Genomic DNA, 17,018 nt, shown 5'->3' with positions numbered 1-17,018 from the left:
ACGAGCAGATAAAAAAATCGGATTTGATCAAAGAATCGGAATTGAGCATTAACACCTGCAGTGTGAACGTAGCCTTTCTCTCCGTCATGCATGCAAAAGCTCACACTTGGATGTGCGAGGTATACTGCAGCTTGTAGTCTTGGATACGTTTAAGACATTTTGTTATAAGGTTGAATGAATTCAGCAGTCATGTATTGTGACCTCCTTTCTATAGATCAAATGGGGAGGTGCGTTTCAGGATGGGGCCGGTTCTACAGTTGGAGAAGAGGTGGAACAAGTAAACAGTTTCCTGTCTAGGGCGGCCATCACAACGAAGTACATGTCTAAAGCAGGTGTGTGTCTGTGTGTGAGATTCCACTCAGTCTCCTGCTCATTCATTCTTATTTGTATACTAACTGAAATGCAGGGCGAACAGACATGCTGAGCCTCCTGGCTTTGGGCTGGAACAAAAGGAAAGTGGAACAACTGGGCCGCACTTTGAGCCAGAGATATCTAAAGGTCATTTTTTCAACACCCATTTTAATGTGTGTGGTAATGGGGGGGAAACACCAGTACTCTAAAAATGTCCATATGAATGACATTTATTAATGTATTCTTAGATCATAAGGATCCTTAGAGAACAAGTGGAGAGCCTGAATGCGAGCAGAAATGAGCTGGGTGTGGATGACAACACACTGCAGCAATGGGCTGAAGGTGAGTCTCAATATAATGCACTCGTGTATAACAACAGGACCCACCATGGCCTCATTAAAGAACTTAGAGTTAAGATCTTTCTGACAGTGTCAACAAACAATGAAAAATAAGCTTGTAAAAGCAGAATTGATGGCAGAGTTGTTGCGTTTGATCAAATTGGATTGGACCTGGGTTGAAGTGATGTCGTACTAGTTGGTTTTATTTTTATTTATTTATTTATTTATTTTTCTTTTAAATGACATCAGAAACAGCAGTATGCGACATTACGTGATGGCAGAGCTTCAGTTCATCCTTTGTCATTTTTTTTTTTTTTTTTTTTTTTTTTAATAAATAGGACAGGGGGAATGAATGAGAGAAAGAGGGGGAGAGAAAGAAAGAAAACCAAAGGGGAGAAGAGACGGTGAGAAGGGGGGGGGAAGAGAGAGAAAAAAAAAAAGAACTCCTGGGTCACCTGTATGGAGAAAAAAAAACAAACAAACAAAAAAAACAAACAGAGGCGACAGCAAACAACAAAGAGCAACATAATAATAGAGAAAACAAAGCACCATCACAATAAACTAGCTAGTCATAGATATCAATATTTACTAAATAATAAACGATATTGTGCAGCACGCAAGATAGACAGCGCACAGTGTGCTTTGAGGCAGCAGCCAAGAAAGCTTTAGTCCGCGTCTGTGAATACCCATGTGTGCATACCTGTGTGGATCAGCATGCTTGCATTCCAAAGGTTTCTCCATGTAATGATCTGCTAGGGAGTGTGGGGGGGCCACAGCCCCATCCTCCAGGGTGTGAAGCGGGTATGGAGGAGATCAAAACTCCAGACATCCAGAGGCCCCCAGAACACAAGAGACCAAGGAAGACCAACAGAGGGGCAGCCGCGCCATTGTTCCAGTAAGAGCTGAGGAGAGTCCCAGATGAGGGCTCGCCCAGCAGCCGCGGAGCAGAAGTCAGGGGGAGTTGCAGTGACGCGCCCGTGAGCTCCGCCGGCCCCCAGCTGTGCCTGAGTGACCGAGCCCCAGGTCGAGAGGCCGGGGGCACCCCACCTCCAAAGTGGCCCGAGCGAGCCCCAGGCCCCGATAAGCGGCCGCCAAGGAGTGAGCCGGTGTGTACCCGGACGCCCACCCCCAGACACAAAGAACCACCAACACACCGACACCTGAGGGAGTCCGCCACCGGCAGGGGAAGTGGTGGTAGGGGGAGATAGGCCTCCAAACCTTGGAGGGCCTGAGGTGTCCCCAGAGAGGTGGCGTCTGATACCCAACCTGACATATAGACACAGACATACAGGCACACACAGACACAAACATCCATTCCCACCCTCATGCTCTCATGTTGGTTTTATAAAGCTGAACACCAACATACTTGTTATCTCATGATAATGCAGCACATGAAGGCTCCAGATGTCTCATAATGAATATCATCAAGTCAGTGATTACAGAGTCCACTGTAGTTTGGTGACTGTTACTCATCCTGTGTTCTGATTAATATTCCTCTCACTTAGAAACGGATCAAACTGATGGCAGCCTTGGAGCGTTGCAGGCACGAGTAGAGCAGCTTGTCGTCATCATCAGAGTGCGAACACAAAGTCTTTACAGACAAAATGGTGTCACAGTTTCTTTGAAACGGACCGTTTGATGCTCAGTTTGTACAGCTTGTACAGCTACTTTGTAAACAGAATAAAATCAGATCCAGGTTTGTTTAAGCTGGATGTGATTTGTTCTAGCAAACGAATTGATGAGTGTAGATTAAAATGTAAATATATGCATTATGTGAAGGTGTTCCTTTTTATGATTATTTACAGATAGCAACAAGAGGCGACACAGAATTCACAAGGTCATCTTAGATGAGAAGAAACGCTTGGCGGCTGCTGTTGACGACTACAACAAGGAAACAAGCAACAAAGCAAATCGTATCCAGTGATGCCCTCATGCAGAGCGACGTTTGGCCCTGGCAGAGCACAAGTGAACGTAAGCTCTTGATTTCTAAATATCCTTTTTAAACAAACTCCCAGTATCTGAGCAGCAGTTGAATGTTTTGTTCTTGAATCATAATATGCTGCTATGTTTTCCCATCTGATGTTGTTAAACTGCAGCTGCTGCTGACCTCCGGACAAAGAGAAAGGTCTTTGAGAAGGTGATGGCTGTGAGGCGCCTGAGAGAGGAGGAGATGATCCTTTGCAGGGAGATGCAGCATCACTGGACAGTGTTGCAAATGCGATCTGTGGCGTTGGGGACAATCTCCTCAGACTGTAAGCACATCTTTTATTTATTTATACATTTGGTGATGAATTGATTGAAAATAATAGCAGATGCTAAAGTCTTACTGGATCTTTTACCTATATTTGGGTTGCTAGCTAACACTGCCTTCTCCCTTAAAAAAAGTTTAATTACATGATCCTAATTCCTTGTGTTTATGAGGTGAGGTTTGTTTGTTTGTTTGTTTTACTTATATTTAATAGTTTTGTTGTTTTTACAGCCTCCCTTGTTGGCATGTCGGAGGATGCACAGAAAGGACTCCATAGCCTGGTTTAAAAACAAAGTGAACTGAAAGCTGAAACGCTCAAAGTAAAGGACGTGTACAAGAGAATCCTCAGCCACCAACCACTCCTGGAAATGGACTCAGAGGAGGAGGAGGACGTTCCAGACGATGAGAGTGATTTGAGCACTTCTGATGAAGACTGATTGTGTCATCATTGATGTTATGTTTGCTAGAATAAAAAGTTAATCACATCTGTTTAATGTGATTTTTATAATGTCTGTTTCAGAAATTGCTTATCAACAGACATTTTACATGTTGAGAAGAAAAATGTAATTCCCTTGGTGCAGTTGTTTACCCTGAATCATTCTTTCCCATCTAATTTAATGACTCGTGTACATGTTCAGATACAATAACATAATTGAATTCATGGGGTGCTTTCTGGGCTGCTCAAATTACCACAAAATGTAAAAGCACCAGGCAGCACACTCACAAGGACATGTTTTGTTCAGTGTTTTGTTGAAGAAATCAACAAGTACAACTGAGATGTTTGCTGTAGTGGTGTGTTTGTTAAGAAGCATGCCAGCACACTGGTGAACTGACAGTCCCAGAATGCACCCGAGCCAGTGACTCGCCCCAGAACAAATGACATTAATTATCTAGAAAGACAACCGTGATCAAAGACTAAGTAGGAAACAAAAGATAAGGAAAGGTACTGTGGGGTAGGAAAGAAAGGCCAGAGCTGTGCAAAATGACCTCCAGCAGGCCACAAATATGCACGTCTGTTCAAACGGTCAGATACTGACTCCATGAGGGTGGTATGAGGGCTCGACGTCCACAGGTGGGGGTTGTGCTTACAGCCCAACATCGTGCAGGATGTTTGGCATTTGCCAGAGAACACCAAGATTGGCAACTTTGCCACTGGCGCCCTGTGCTCTTCACAGATGAAAGCAGGTTCACACTGAGCACTTGTGACAGAGTCTGGAGACATATTGGAGAACCTTCTGCTGCCTGAAACATCCTCCAGCATGATGGTTGGGCAGTGGGTCACTAATGGTGTGGGTGGCATTTCTTTGGGGGACCGCACAGCCCTCCATGTGCTCGGCAGAGGTAGCCTGACTGCCATTAGGTGCTGAAATTAGATCCTCAGACCCCTTGTGAGACTAAATGCTGGTGCGGGTGGCCCCGGGTTCCTCCTAATGCAAGACAGCGCTAGACCTCATGTGGCTGGAGTGTGTCAGCAGTTCCTGCAAGACGAAGGCATTGATGCTGTGGACTGGCCCGCCCATTCCCCAGACCTGAATCCATTTGAGGACATCTGGGACATCACGTCTCGCTCCATCCACCAACTGCACCACAGACTGTCCAGGAGTTGGCAGATGCTTTAGTCCTGGAGTCTGGGAGGAGATCCATCAGGAGACCATCTGCCACTTCATCAGGAGCATGCCCAGGTGTTGTAGTGAGGTCATACAGGCATGTGGAGGCCACACAGACTACAGAGCCTCATTTTGACGTGTTTGAAGGACATTACATCAAACCAGATGAATGATTCTGTATTGCACTGATCAAGGAACCAACCCAATAGGAGCTAAAGGCATCCTCTTCACATTACTTAACATAGTGAGTTTATACTATGTTTAATGTGCATTTTCTTCATCAGTCTAGAACATAACATGTTAGCGCTCCCTGGTTCTTTTTGGAGACAGATCCTGAGACAGCAGGCAGCTTTGGAGAACTCATGCCAGCTGTGGTCATTAAGGAATCCTTTGATTTAATATTGATTTCATGACAACTATCCTCAGGCACATATTCCTGGATATATACAATGACACGAGTAGACACTAACCCCCAGCAGTCTGGTGCTATGACAGCATAACTAAGGGCTGACCTGAACCAGCCCCAACTATAAGCTCTATAAAGAAGTGAAGTCTTATGCCAACTCTTAAAAGTCTTGACCATGTCCACCTCCAAAACTCATAATGGACTTTGGAGGTGGACAGCTATCAAGCTCCTCACAGAGGAGCAGCTTGACAGCTAAAAGCTCCCAATTTACTTTAGTCCAAATACATGAATTCAAATTGAGGTGATAACTATTTATCAACAGTATGAATGTCTGTTCCCGTCCAACAAAGTTGTTACTACATACCATGTTGAGCAGGGCTTCCACTTGACTTTAACTTCTTCTTTGTCCTGAAAAACATGATATAAACAAACAATTAATTCAGAAAGACATGCAGGTTGCATACAAAAAGGAGCCTACAAACATTTGTGTACTGTTGAATGGCTCAATATATTATACAGTTAGTTTACAAAAACATAAGAACCACTACAATGCTTGTACTGCCAGCATCGAGTGCATGTCAGCAAAGCAACACTGCTTACATTGTGGCTCACAAGCTCCACTCCTTTTCATCAAAACCAAAATTTTATCTACATTCTGTTTTTTACACTTTAAATCCCAGTTAGGTTAAATATTACCAGTAGCTTTTCAGATAAAACAGTAATAAAGTCCTAATGGTTTCATAAATCTTCATATTTTTTTTCATATAAGCATCGGGGACAAGGCTGTCTTGCAACTGTTGAGGTCACTAGTGTGCGCCCTATTTCTTCCAGGATCACTCTTCATTTGTAAGTTTTAGTGGACTCCTACTACTGTGAAGTGGTTTTCATGGGACAGGGGCTTGTATTCCAAGATCTGGGAGATTGTAGAAATGAGCTGTGATGCCCTTCTTGCCATCTTTCCAGAAATATCAGTGATCTGGAAGCTGTTAGGCTGACTTACAGCAGCAGCACTTTCTGCACCTGCAGAAACTCCAGGACACATTTACTAACAGTGTTTGTTGCTGTGTGTGCTGCAGCTGCAGCTTTGAATTTCTTTTGAGAGCTAATATTTTGGCTATGGTGTCTTGTTATGAAATGTACAAGAGTAAGAGTGTTAGCATGTGTGTCAAAGCTACGTTTGACTGGGAAACTCAAAGCTCAATAACCTGTATCAACAACAATTCACTGCAGCCTGTGTAATATTTGATGCATCATAATTTATTCCAGTCTATCTTGCAAATACATGTTTGCGTTGCAATGTCATGCACAACACACACAACTATTAGAGCCTTAAGATCAAACCTGCGTCATTCTTTTGGTCCACTGCAGTGTAGCAGTCAAACAAGGAGAAGTGAAGTGGCCCCAAATGGCCAGGATAGAGATCAGAGGGTTAATGCGTAAAATGCATAAAAATATTATTGATTACAGGATAATACATTAATGTTAATATCAACAATAAGCTTTTTACTCTGAAGTTACAAGTATAAACAATGCTGTTGCATTTACACTTACATTTTTTACTATAAGTATGGAAACAAGTGAACAGCATTTTATAATAAGTTTAACTGGAATTCTGTACACTGAAAAACAAACAACAGATAAAAAACACAAACAAACAGCCAGTGCCTTCATCTGTCCATTAAATGTCAAACATCGCTTTGACCTGTAGTCTCTGCTCGTCAGCACATGCTTTTAAAAAGAGCTCCATGTCCTCTGCAAACTGAAAAACAAAGAGGAAGAAGTCCCTCTACACAAAAACACTGTGGATGACAGGCCAGGCAAACATCTATTGACCTGTTTGAATGCCTCCTCATCATGTGAGCCTTGAAGTTTTTTTGTAAGAAGACTAAGACCACAGTGAGGACGTTTCATTTTCATGGACTTTCCACAAGCCCCAGTTTCATTTAGCACAGAGGGTGGAGCACATGAATGTTCTACCCAAGATTCAGGAAATGGTTTAGATGCTGGAGACGAGACATGGAGAGGGAGACGAGGCTCCACGGAGAGTTCAGTGGGGAGCAGTCCTGAATGCTGACATGACAATAATTGCCTTGCCATATCCCCACGCTGTATGACTGTCATGTTACAGAAGGGCAGTGAAAGTGCACCGGCACATCATTTTGTCTGTAAGAGAGAAAAAAAGAAAAAACATGTAATTTAAATGTAGTTGTATAGAATGCAATCAGTTTATCTAACAATCAGATTGTACATATTAACAAAAATATCCAAGCCGTCCTCAATAATGAAAGCAAAATGGTGTGGATCACAAGAGCTGTCAGGAAATGTGGTGAACAGGAAAAATATTTAATGAAAACACTTTTTTCTCTCGCTGATGAATGAACTGAACTGTACAATGTGAAAAATAACTTTTAAGTCAACAAAGACCTGCAGAGGTGCTGAAAAGAAGTGCATATTTATGACTTTAACTATGAGGTATATTTAATACCAACATACCTTTGAAAGGCAAAACACTTTGAATGTGTCCATTTATATGCTGCTCAATCTTTGCCCTGACAGCAGGGCTGAGAGTGGGGCACAGAGGGCAGTGAAACAGCCAACACGTGGTGCATTCCTGCAATTCTGGCCTGGAGGCAGAACTCCAATTTGATATTTGCATCTAAAACAGAGAGAAAAACAGATAAACACCATATACACATTTAAGTTCAGGTTTTAGCAGAAATAACACGTTACAGTTAGCATGTAAGAGATTTGGGAGAAAATTCTTTACAAAAACATAATTTACAAGACACTTATTTGTGACATACGTATCTATTGACATATAAAAGACAATTGAACAAAGGCTAACTAACATCTGGGCAATAAAACAGAATAAATAGAGAATATTAGTATTTATACATATATAAAACTCTCTGTGACGACCTTTACAATGTTTTTGCAGGTGGAATGAGAGATATGAATAAAGTGCAATATGCAGTAAATGGAACAATGTGCATTGATGTTACAGATCGTGAAAAGTAGTGAAGTGAATTTGTTCATAACAAGCAAAAATCAAATACGTTTGAAACTGACCACTAAATGCTAACCAGAGGTGTCAAAAGTGCACATTCTTACTAAAGTTTAGATGCCTCGGGGGTCTGACCGTTGTTGTAGCGCTAACAAAGTGCCAACGTAATCAGTGTAAGCAAACTAGATGATTCCTACAATTATATAATTATTAACGGCAAATTTAGACATGAAAGACTCTGTAACAACCTTTACGATCCACTTGCAAGGTTTCCACAGTCGATGGCTGTATCCCAATTCAGGGTCTGCAGCCTTAAAGTTCGCAGCCTCAACGGTCCATGAACTCTGAACATCTGAACTCTGAAGCATGAACTCTGTGTCAAAGATTCAAGCTGCAGTTATTTATATTTCCTATCACCTTAAATCTTCACTCAAAGACACTCAAGTATCTGTGACAGTGTGTATATAGATGTATCATATATAAGAGAGAAATATTGTTCTTTTAATATGTTGGCATTACTAAATGTGGCTCAGTGCTTACATATATGTGTAAAAAGCAAATGTACGAGCTGTGATAACTGTGTCTGATAGAATGAAGAGTAGACTGATAAATGAAATATTCCTTTATTGGGTGAGAAAATCAGACCATGTCATAACTGCTTTAAGTCATACAGAATAGACATCAGAGCCTTAAACAGGCTGACTTCTGCTAAATGGGTCAAACTGGGCAGAAAGTCTACAAACACATAACATCCTTATAGAAAATGATGTAACACTATAGATCAACTTAGCTCAGAATATATAAAGCAAATAAACAATTACAGCAATATGATGCAACAAACACAGCAGTGCTACTGATCCAAAATACTCAAAGCTTCATAGAACTGAAACAAACATTTATTTTTAGCTCCATTCTGCTGCTGATACAGACTTTAGGTTTCTGAACATTAAACTTGTTGCTGCCTTTCATAGTGTGTAACTTGAAGGCCCTGAGTACTTTCTCCCACACTGGAAACACTGGAATGACAACATTATTTGAACATTACCTAATAAGACTGATTCAGGACAGACAGTTATGTTAAACTTTCCTAGCAGTCCTTCACAAACAGGGAACAGTCTGTCTATTCTCTCCATCTGTCAGCTGCTGCTGGCTCTTCCTCCTCCTCTTCCTCACACACTGCTGAGTTTGTCCTGGTGGATCATCAGGGCTGCAAAGCCTCACAGATGATGTGCAGCAGTGGCTCCCTCAGTCTGTCCTCACTCTGGACACTTGCAGTCGTCACACATGGAAATCAAATGTGTGATAAGCTGCAGGATTCAAACACAAGTGTAACTTATAAACACATGTTCATACTTTTATTCCACAATCAGAGAGAAAGAAACAGAGAGAGAGTGCAGGACCATAGCTGGACTCGCCATCGGGCATACCGGGCATTTGCCCGGTGGGCCGCTGGCGATTTTTTGCTTTTATGGGCCGATCGATTTTTCTTTTTTTTTTGGAAGGGTAAAAATAATGAAAGGTGTTGGATTGGCCAATTGGTCATGATCGACTCTGGGCTGGACCAATTACAGCCGAGGAGGGCGGATGCACCCTCCCCCTTGTTTAGCAATCTTATAGATGAACTAAAGAAAATGGAGAACAAAAAAAGGAAAGAAGGTGCAGAAAAAATTAGGGCCAAAAAGAAACAAGCCCTTCAGGCAGACGCTGCCAAATGTGTAAAAATAACTGAATTGTTTGGCGGTAGCTGTGGCATAGCTTCCACAGATTTAGCAACATCAGCAAGTGGTGGAGGCCAGCAGGTGGATAAGGGAAAGGGGAGGCAAGAGGAGGAGAGACCCGAGGCGGCCGCCGGTCATAGTGGCAGAGGAACTGAACTTCAGGTAAGAAGTTATGACCTGCTGTCTATCTGTGTCAGATATAAACCAAGTTTAGTTGTAGTTTGTTTTCGTTGTGCTGACTTTTTACAGTCGCTTAGAATAACTGGTACTAGCTAGCATGACGGAGTTTATATACTGCTGGGCGGGTGCTATGAAGTTACTGATAGTAAATTTTATTTTATGCTTAAGGTTAGTTTCTCAAACTCCTCAAAATCTTAACAAATTGTGCCAATCCTTACATGTTGCACCAGGCTGATTTATCATCAAAAGTGGAGAAGTCTGTGACAGAGGAGACAGAAGAGCAGCAGAGAGAGATGGAGCAAGAGAGAGAAATAAAAGAGCAGGAGATGGAGATGGAGAGATGACTTTATGTCATCCATGAGGGATGCATTTGACATATGTTTCACATATTATAGCCCAACAAGTTACTTATAGCAATTTAAATACGAGCAATCACTTTTTGGCAGACAATCACTTTTTGGCGCAACACCGGCTATTTTTTGTGTTTCTTTTTATCGCTCTGTAGCTGAGTTCAATTGAAAGCCTGCATGCGCTAGTACCTCTTGCCACAAGTTCCCAGAATCCTTTGCGGTTTTACCCCTGAATGACGTCACATTTTTGGTGGGCCGGTCTCTAGTCAAAATGCCCGGGCCGATTTTTTGTCCCAGTTCAGCCCTGTGCAGGACAGACAGACAGGTGACAGTCTCAGGTGTACACACTGCTACACAACAGCACCAGAGAAGGAGGATTTAGTGTTTGTGTTATTACGAGTGCTAAACAAGAAGAGTTCCCAGATGGTACAGTGGACACATGTGTGACTGCTGTGATTAAAGCATCTTTCTTTCAGCTTAACGAGTGAACCGTCAGCTCGTTCAAACACACGTTAAAGTCCGTTTGGCTCGACACCACCGAACAGAGGCAGCAATATAACATAGCTAACATTAACGATGCAGTGAATCCTGCTTGTGCCGTGATATTCAGGACTGCAAACCGAGCAGCATCACTGACTTTCAGCTTGTTGTGTTTGTGGATAAATGACTGACTTTAATTATCCACAAAATCATCACATTCTCTGTAGGATTAAGGTCGACTATTGAACAGCGTATATTTTAAAGTAAAGGCTTTAAAACCAAGTAAACGCTGAAAGTACAAACATCACTAATGTCACATAACTTTGCCAACATGTGGCCAACAGGAATGTTTTAATGTTCTTCATTATTAAACATTTGCACATAAATAAGTGACATAATATTCAGTACTTACTTCTGAAAGTTTACTCTTCAGCCGCCCCTCTTCCGCCGTTTTCTTTCGGCAACATTATCCACACCCACCGCCGCGCCGTTCTCTCAGAACTGAAGAAACTTCTTGGATAAAATGTCTTCAAGAAATTTAAAGCAGTTCAGACGCTTTTCTTTCCCAGCTCCTCAGACTGTCCACCCTGTTAGCTTCGTTAAGCAGCCATGAAGAGTAGAAGGCCAAGTATGAGTTTCAAACAATAAACACATTTATTTTTAAACCCTGCAAATAAACAACATTAACATCAAAAGTTTTACATTTCCTAAATGTATCCCACAATCTGAATATAACACCCACTTCCCCACGTTTGATCCGCTGTGTTAAATATGATTAAGAACAGAATTCAATCATTTGCAAATCCTGTAAACCAGTATTTTAAACAAAGTGAGAAAATGAAACATTTAAAGAAAAATATTAGCCCATTTTGAATTTGATGGCAGCATCCTCTCTCCAAAAACTAAAGGCTTTACGATGTTTAGTGCTGGACCATGTTGGTTAATGTGTAAACTCAACAGTTTCCATTTTGATTAACCTGACCAACATCTAACATAGAACACCTTTGAAGTGGACCTCGCAGCCTGTGGATAACTTCAAACACGTCGAGGTCTTCAGAGGCTGAACTTTGACCCAGCATCACAAGGAGCGCCATAAACACTTGTTATGGTTATTAGAAGGAACCCAGCCTTTAGACATCCCCACAATGACATCGTGACCAAGGGTCTGTTGCATGATTTTTAACATGGCTACAATGTGTCGTCTGCTGAGTCATCGTTTAATACAACAACGTACTGAAAGAGAGCATTCAGCATCTGACTGAGCTGGACTAACCTTCCCTTTCAAAAGTGAAAACTGCAACATAAAACTGGAATACAACCAACTTCTAATGAAATGTAACATTTTATAACATGAACACAGATTCCAGGTGAGCTGTGTCCTCCAGGACTGGATTTACCAGAACAGGTATGAGGACGGTGCCTGACGGGCATGTACGAGCTGGAGTGGATCCCAGCTAACACAGGGTGAGGAGACAGACCACCGTTCACGCTCACACTTATTCACCAGTTAACCTAACCCCACTACCTGAATGTGTGTGAACTGTGGGAGGAAGCCAGAGTCCCCTGAGAGGACCCACACAAACACGGGGAGAACATCCAACCTCCACAGAGACTCTCTCTGCAGTAAAAGCACAAAATAAAAATCACACCGTCATGTAATTCAAGAAACTGGTCTTAAAAAACAGTTAATCTAATATGTCCACATGGAGCCCGTGTTAAGGTCCGTACTGGGCTTCAGAACATCAAGTGAACAACGTCAGATGGGACCTGGGTGCGTTGTCTCCTGATAGAAAGTGCTGAGGATCAGAAGGACTCAGGGACAACACGATATCTGTCCAGCAGAGGGCGGCATTATTCCAAACGGCTCCATCCTAGAAACATGATGTGGAACAGCTGACCTGTAGATCTGCTCAAGAACAATCGTCACAGTCTGATCACAGTCAGTCCCACGTCTGCCATGTTCTCAGCTTCCTTTAGTACAGGTAGCTTTAATGATCATTTCAAGTGTGGTTGTTTCATGGAAACAGAGAGCAGACTGCAACATCTGTGACAGCCGCCTCTAACACTCTGATGGACGTGTGGACAGCAATGCTGCCTGGAACAGTACCGATGTTTCAGGGCTGATGACGTTTTTGGGTGGGACATCTACATCCTGACATATCAAGGTTACGTTACTTTTATGTAAATTTGCTTTACCGAAAAATAATAGCATTTGTCATCCCTTCACAATCACACACATCGATTTAAACCTGACAGACACATATTTGGAAATTAGACGCGATTAATCAAATCAGAAAAACAGTTATTAGTTATTAAGTTTAGTGACGGCAGCAGGGACAAAGCTGCTTTTATAAGACTTTGTCCTGCATCATTGCATGATAAAACAGACTCAATGGCCCCAAGATATTTATATGACTGCACTTGCTCAGGTTTGTCCAGATTTCAAACTGTTCTAAAAGTCTTTTGATTGAAATCTGGGGCTGTGTTATTGAAAGCAGCAGAGAAATCGATGAACTGAAGTCCTTTACTCTCTACATGTTTGACAATCAGGTGAAGTAGAATCAAAAGCGCGTCCTCCACTCCTCTGTTGGGCTTATGTGCAATCTGCATTGAATCAAGCTGAAGTTCAGTGTCTTCCATAATCACATTTCTGATGATTTGTTCAAAGACTGAGGTGAGGGCAGCAGGCCTGAAGTCGTTTAGAACTTTTGGACGACTAGATTTAGGACCAGGAACCACGACAGCTTCTTTCCCAAGAGAGGGCATGAACGATTTATTCAGAATAACCTAAAATATAGGACTGAGTTCTTGAGCACAAGTGTAGGAGCCATATGAGTTGTTCCTTTTTGTTTTGGATTAAGAGGGTTGGTTTAAATGCACACCTTGTATTGGTGCACGGGTGTGGGGCGTGACTCGTGGGCGTGTTAGGTGATAAATGTGGTTGCACTCACCTGATGAGCAGAAAGGTCGGGTGAGCATGAGGGGAAACCTGTTGACCCCAGCTTGAGTCATTGTGATGCATTTTTGGCTGTAACTTGATGTATGTTTTATGCACTAATTGATGCCATAGGCCGATGTTGTAGTTTGGTGTAGTAATTGGTGTAATTCTTGTGAGATGCAGTCATTGTGTTTGTGCAGTCTGTGCATTTGTTTAATAGTTCGATGTGCTGATTTGTATAGTGGACAGTAACATGTGGAATTAAAGGAGCAAATAGTGCAGAAGTGCATCTCATGTGTTTGTTGTTGTCGTCATCAGCGTCCTCATGTTTAGCCTGCTGCGGCCATTTGCTGGAGGAGCCACAACAACTTGTCAACAGAAGAGTTTGTAGGTTTTATTAGATTATTTATATATAGTTTTATTGGTGAGAGTTTAAGGTTCGCTGTTGCCTTTTAGAGTAAGCCTGCGGCTTCACACAGCTGGTTTCAATCAGGAGTCTTATTCCCCTGTTAGGTTTCAGCAGTTTCACCTGCATTAGGCGTTGTACTGATTTGCTTTCTATTGTGCATCAGGCGGCTGAAGCCATTGGCTTGGGAGTACCGCCGCAGTTTGTGTTTAAGACAGTTTGTCTTCCTCACAGCTGACGGTATGGAGGTACATAAATACCCATCGCCAGTATGTACGGAAGACTAGGCTGAGTTAGTTAGGTTTAACAGGCAGATTAGTGGGGATGTTACTCCTGTTAATTGTGTGTGTCCAAGGTTTATTGAAAGGAACGTCATTAATTTGATGTGTTGGAATGAAGCTCTGTGGCATAGGTGCAGTTCAGCGTTTGGATTTTGTAATGTTTGAGTTATGAGTTATGTGAGTTATGCAAACAACAAAGTTTTTTGCAGCTGTTCACCTAAAAATGCAGCCAAGGCGTTTTTAAAATAAACATTTCAAACTATTTACAGAACAATCAGCTGTTCGGCATCAAATCTGATGCCACACAAATTATTTGTGCCACTGCAAAAAATAATTTCTGTCCACTATGAGATAAAGGAGAACAACAGCCTGATACCTGCAGGCCTGACAACAGCAGATGTATCACTCCACATCAGCCACGCCGCTTTGCTAGCTAAAACACATAAGGACGCTGTCATAGCCTGTCAACCATGTTGATTAGCTGCGTATATACACGAATGTGAATCGCATCATTGGCTGGACTATGGGAGAAGGTGGCATCATTCTAATCGCATACAGGAGCAGCCGGACACTTACTGACTATTAACTACTCGATTTAAATCAAGACGCAACCTCTCGCGCTCTCTCTCTCTCACTCACTCACTCACTCACTCACTCACTCACACACACACACACACACACACACACACACACACACACACACACACACACACACACACACACACTTTCTAACAGCCATCTTCAAGATAAAACAAATCAAGCTCCAATAACTAGTGAAAAATGTAAAAACTCTCCAAGACATCTGGATTAACGTTAAATCCTAATAACTGTGAACTCTTTGCCATAAATGATAAACTGTAAGATTCCTGTTAAATCAGAAATAAGATATTTGGAAATTCATCTCACAAAGGACCAAAAAGTAAATCGGTCGTTGAACGTGGAGAAGAAACTAAAAGAATTCAAGACCAAACTGAACTCTGGGCTTTTGTCACGGTTCTGGGTCATTTTGACCCAGCATTTTCAGTTCTTATATTACTTTGTATTATGGTTTGTATCCCGATGCTTTTGTTTATTGGTATTCCATGTTTCTGTTATTCTTAGTGAGGGATTAGTTCTTAGGTTGTGTCTCGTGTTTAGTATAGGTTCAGTGTCAAGTCTGCGTCTGTTTCTTGTTTCCTGTTTTATTGTGAAGGGTTGTCTCATGTCAGTGGCTGTATCCCAATTCAGGGTCTGCAGCCTTAAAGTACGCATTTCAAGGCCGATTACGTCACAGCGGCGCGCCGAAGGCTGTCCCAATTCAAAGGCTGCTCCAAATGCGGCCGTGAAATGAGTCCTTCATTTCCCTGAATTTTAAGGCTGTGGCGGTGTAGACTTCGTGGCCCAACATATCCCAGAATGCATAGCGCGGCAGTGGGTGTGGATAATTTAGCCGAAAAATGGCATTAAAACGGATCTCCAATGTGCACTGGACGACAGGAGGGGGAAATCCTTGTGAAAGTGGCCAAAAGACACGAAAAAGGTTACGGCAAAAACAACTAATCATCCGTGTGGATACTAACTCACTCGCCTGGCTAGTGCGCTGCAGAGAGGACGTGAGTAACATCAGTTCTTTTAAGTGCAAAACAACAAGCAAAAATCAAATACGTTTGAAACTGACCACTAAATGCTAACCAGAGGTGTCAAAAGTGCACATTCTTACTAAAGTTTAGATGCCTCGGGGGTCTGACCGTTGTTGTAGCGCTAACAAAGTGCCAACGTAATCAGTGTAAGCAAACTAGATGATTCCTACAATTATATAATTATTAACGGCAAATTTAGACATGAAAGACTCTGTAACAACCTTTACGATCCACTTGCAAGGTTTCCACAGTCGATGGCTGTATCCCAATTCAGGGTCTGCAGCCTTAAAGTTCGCAGCCTCAACGGTCCATGAACTCTGAACATCTGAACTCTGAAGCATGAACTCTGTGTCAAAGATTCAAGCTGCAGTTATTTATATTTCCTATCACCTTAAATCTTCACTCAAAGACACTCAAGTATCTGTGACAGTGTGTATATAGATGTATCATATATAAGAGAGAAATATTGTTCTTTTAATATGTTGGCATTACTAAATGTGGCTCAGTGCTTACATATATGTGTAAAAAGCAAATGTACGAGCTGTGATAACTGTGTCTGATAGAATGAAGAGTAGACTGATAAATGAAATATTCCTTTATTGGGTGAGAAAATCAGACCATGTCATAACTGCTTTAAGTCATACAGAATAGACATCAGAGCCTTAAACAGGCTGACTTCTGCTAAATGGGTCAAACTGGGCAGAAAGTCTACAAACACATAACATCCTTATAGAAAATGATGTAACACTATAGATCAACTTAGCTCAGAATATATAAAGCATATAAACAATCACAGCAATATGATGCAACAAACACAGCAGTGCTACTGATCCAAAATACTCAAAGCTTCATAGAACTGAAACAAACATTTATTTTTAGCTCCATTCTGCTGCTGATACAGACTTTAGGTTTCTGAACATTAAACTTGTTGCTGCCTTTCATAGTGTGTAACTTGAAGGCCCTGAGTACTTTCTCCCACACTGGAAACACTGGGAGGATAACATTATTTGAACATTACCTAATAAGACTGATTCAGGACAGACAGTAATGTTAAACTTTCCTAGCAGTCCTTCACAAACAGGGAACAGTCTG

The 17,018-nt window shown here is 41.9% G+C and overlaps 1 protein-coding gene and 1 long non-coding RNA gene across 2 annotated transcripts in view; both read right to left on the bottom strand.

Annotated features, from left to right (window-relative positions):
• The window catches only part of LOC101486510 (protein NLRC3-like), a 118,589-nt gene that overhangs the window by 63,002 nt on the left and 38,569 nt on the right, over positions 1-17,018 (bottom strand). The window lies entirely within an intron of this gene.
• Positions 8,562-11,752, bottom strand: LOC143417130 (uncharacterized). Its single transcript, XR_013097349.1, has 2 exons — positions 10,392-11,752; positions 8,562-9,261 (listed from the first exon to the last, which is right to left on the bottom strand). It is a non-coding gene; the product is annotated as an uncharacterized LOC143417130 (long non-coding RNA).

Source organism: Maylandia zebra, linkage group LG3, assembly GCF_041146795.1.
Source record: "Maylandia zebra isolate NMK-2024a linkage group LG3, Mzebra_GT3a, whole genome shotgun sequence".
Lineage (NCBI taxonomy): Eukaryota > Metazoa > Chordata > Actinopteri > Cichliformes > Cichlidae > Maylandia > Maylandia zebra.
This window is presented reverse-complemented; position numbering and strand designations above follow the sequence as displayed.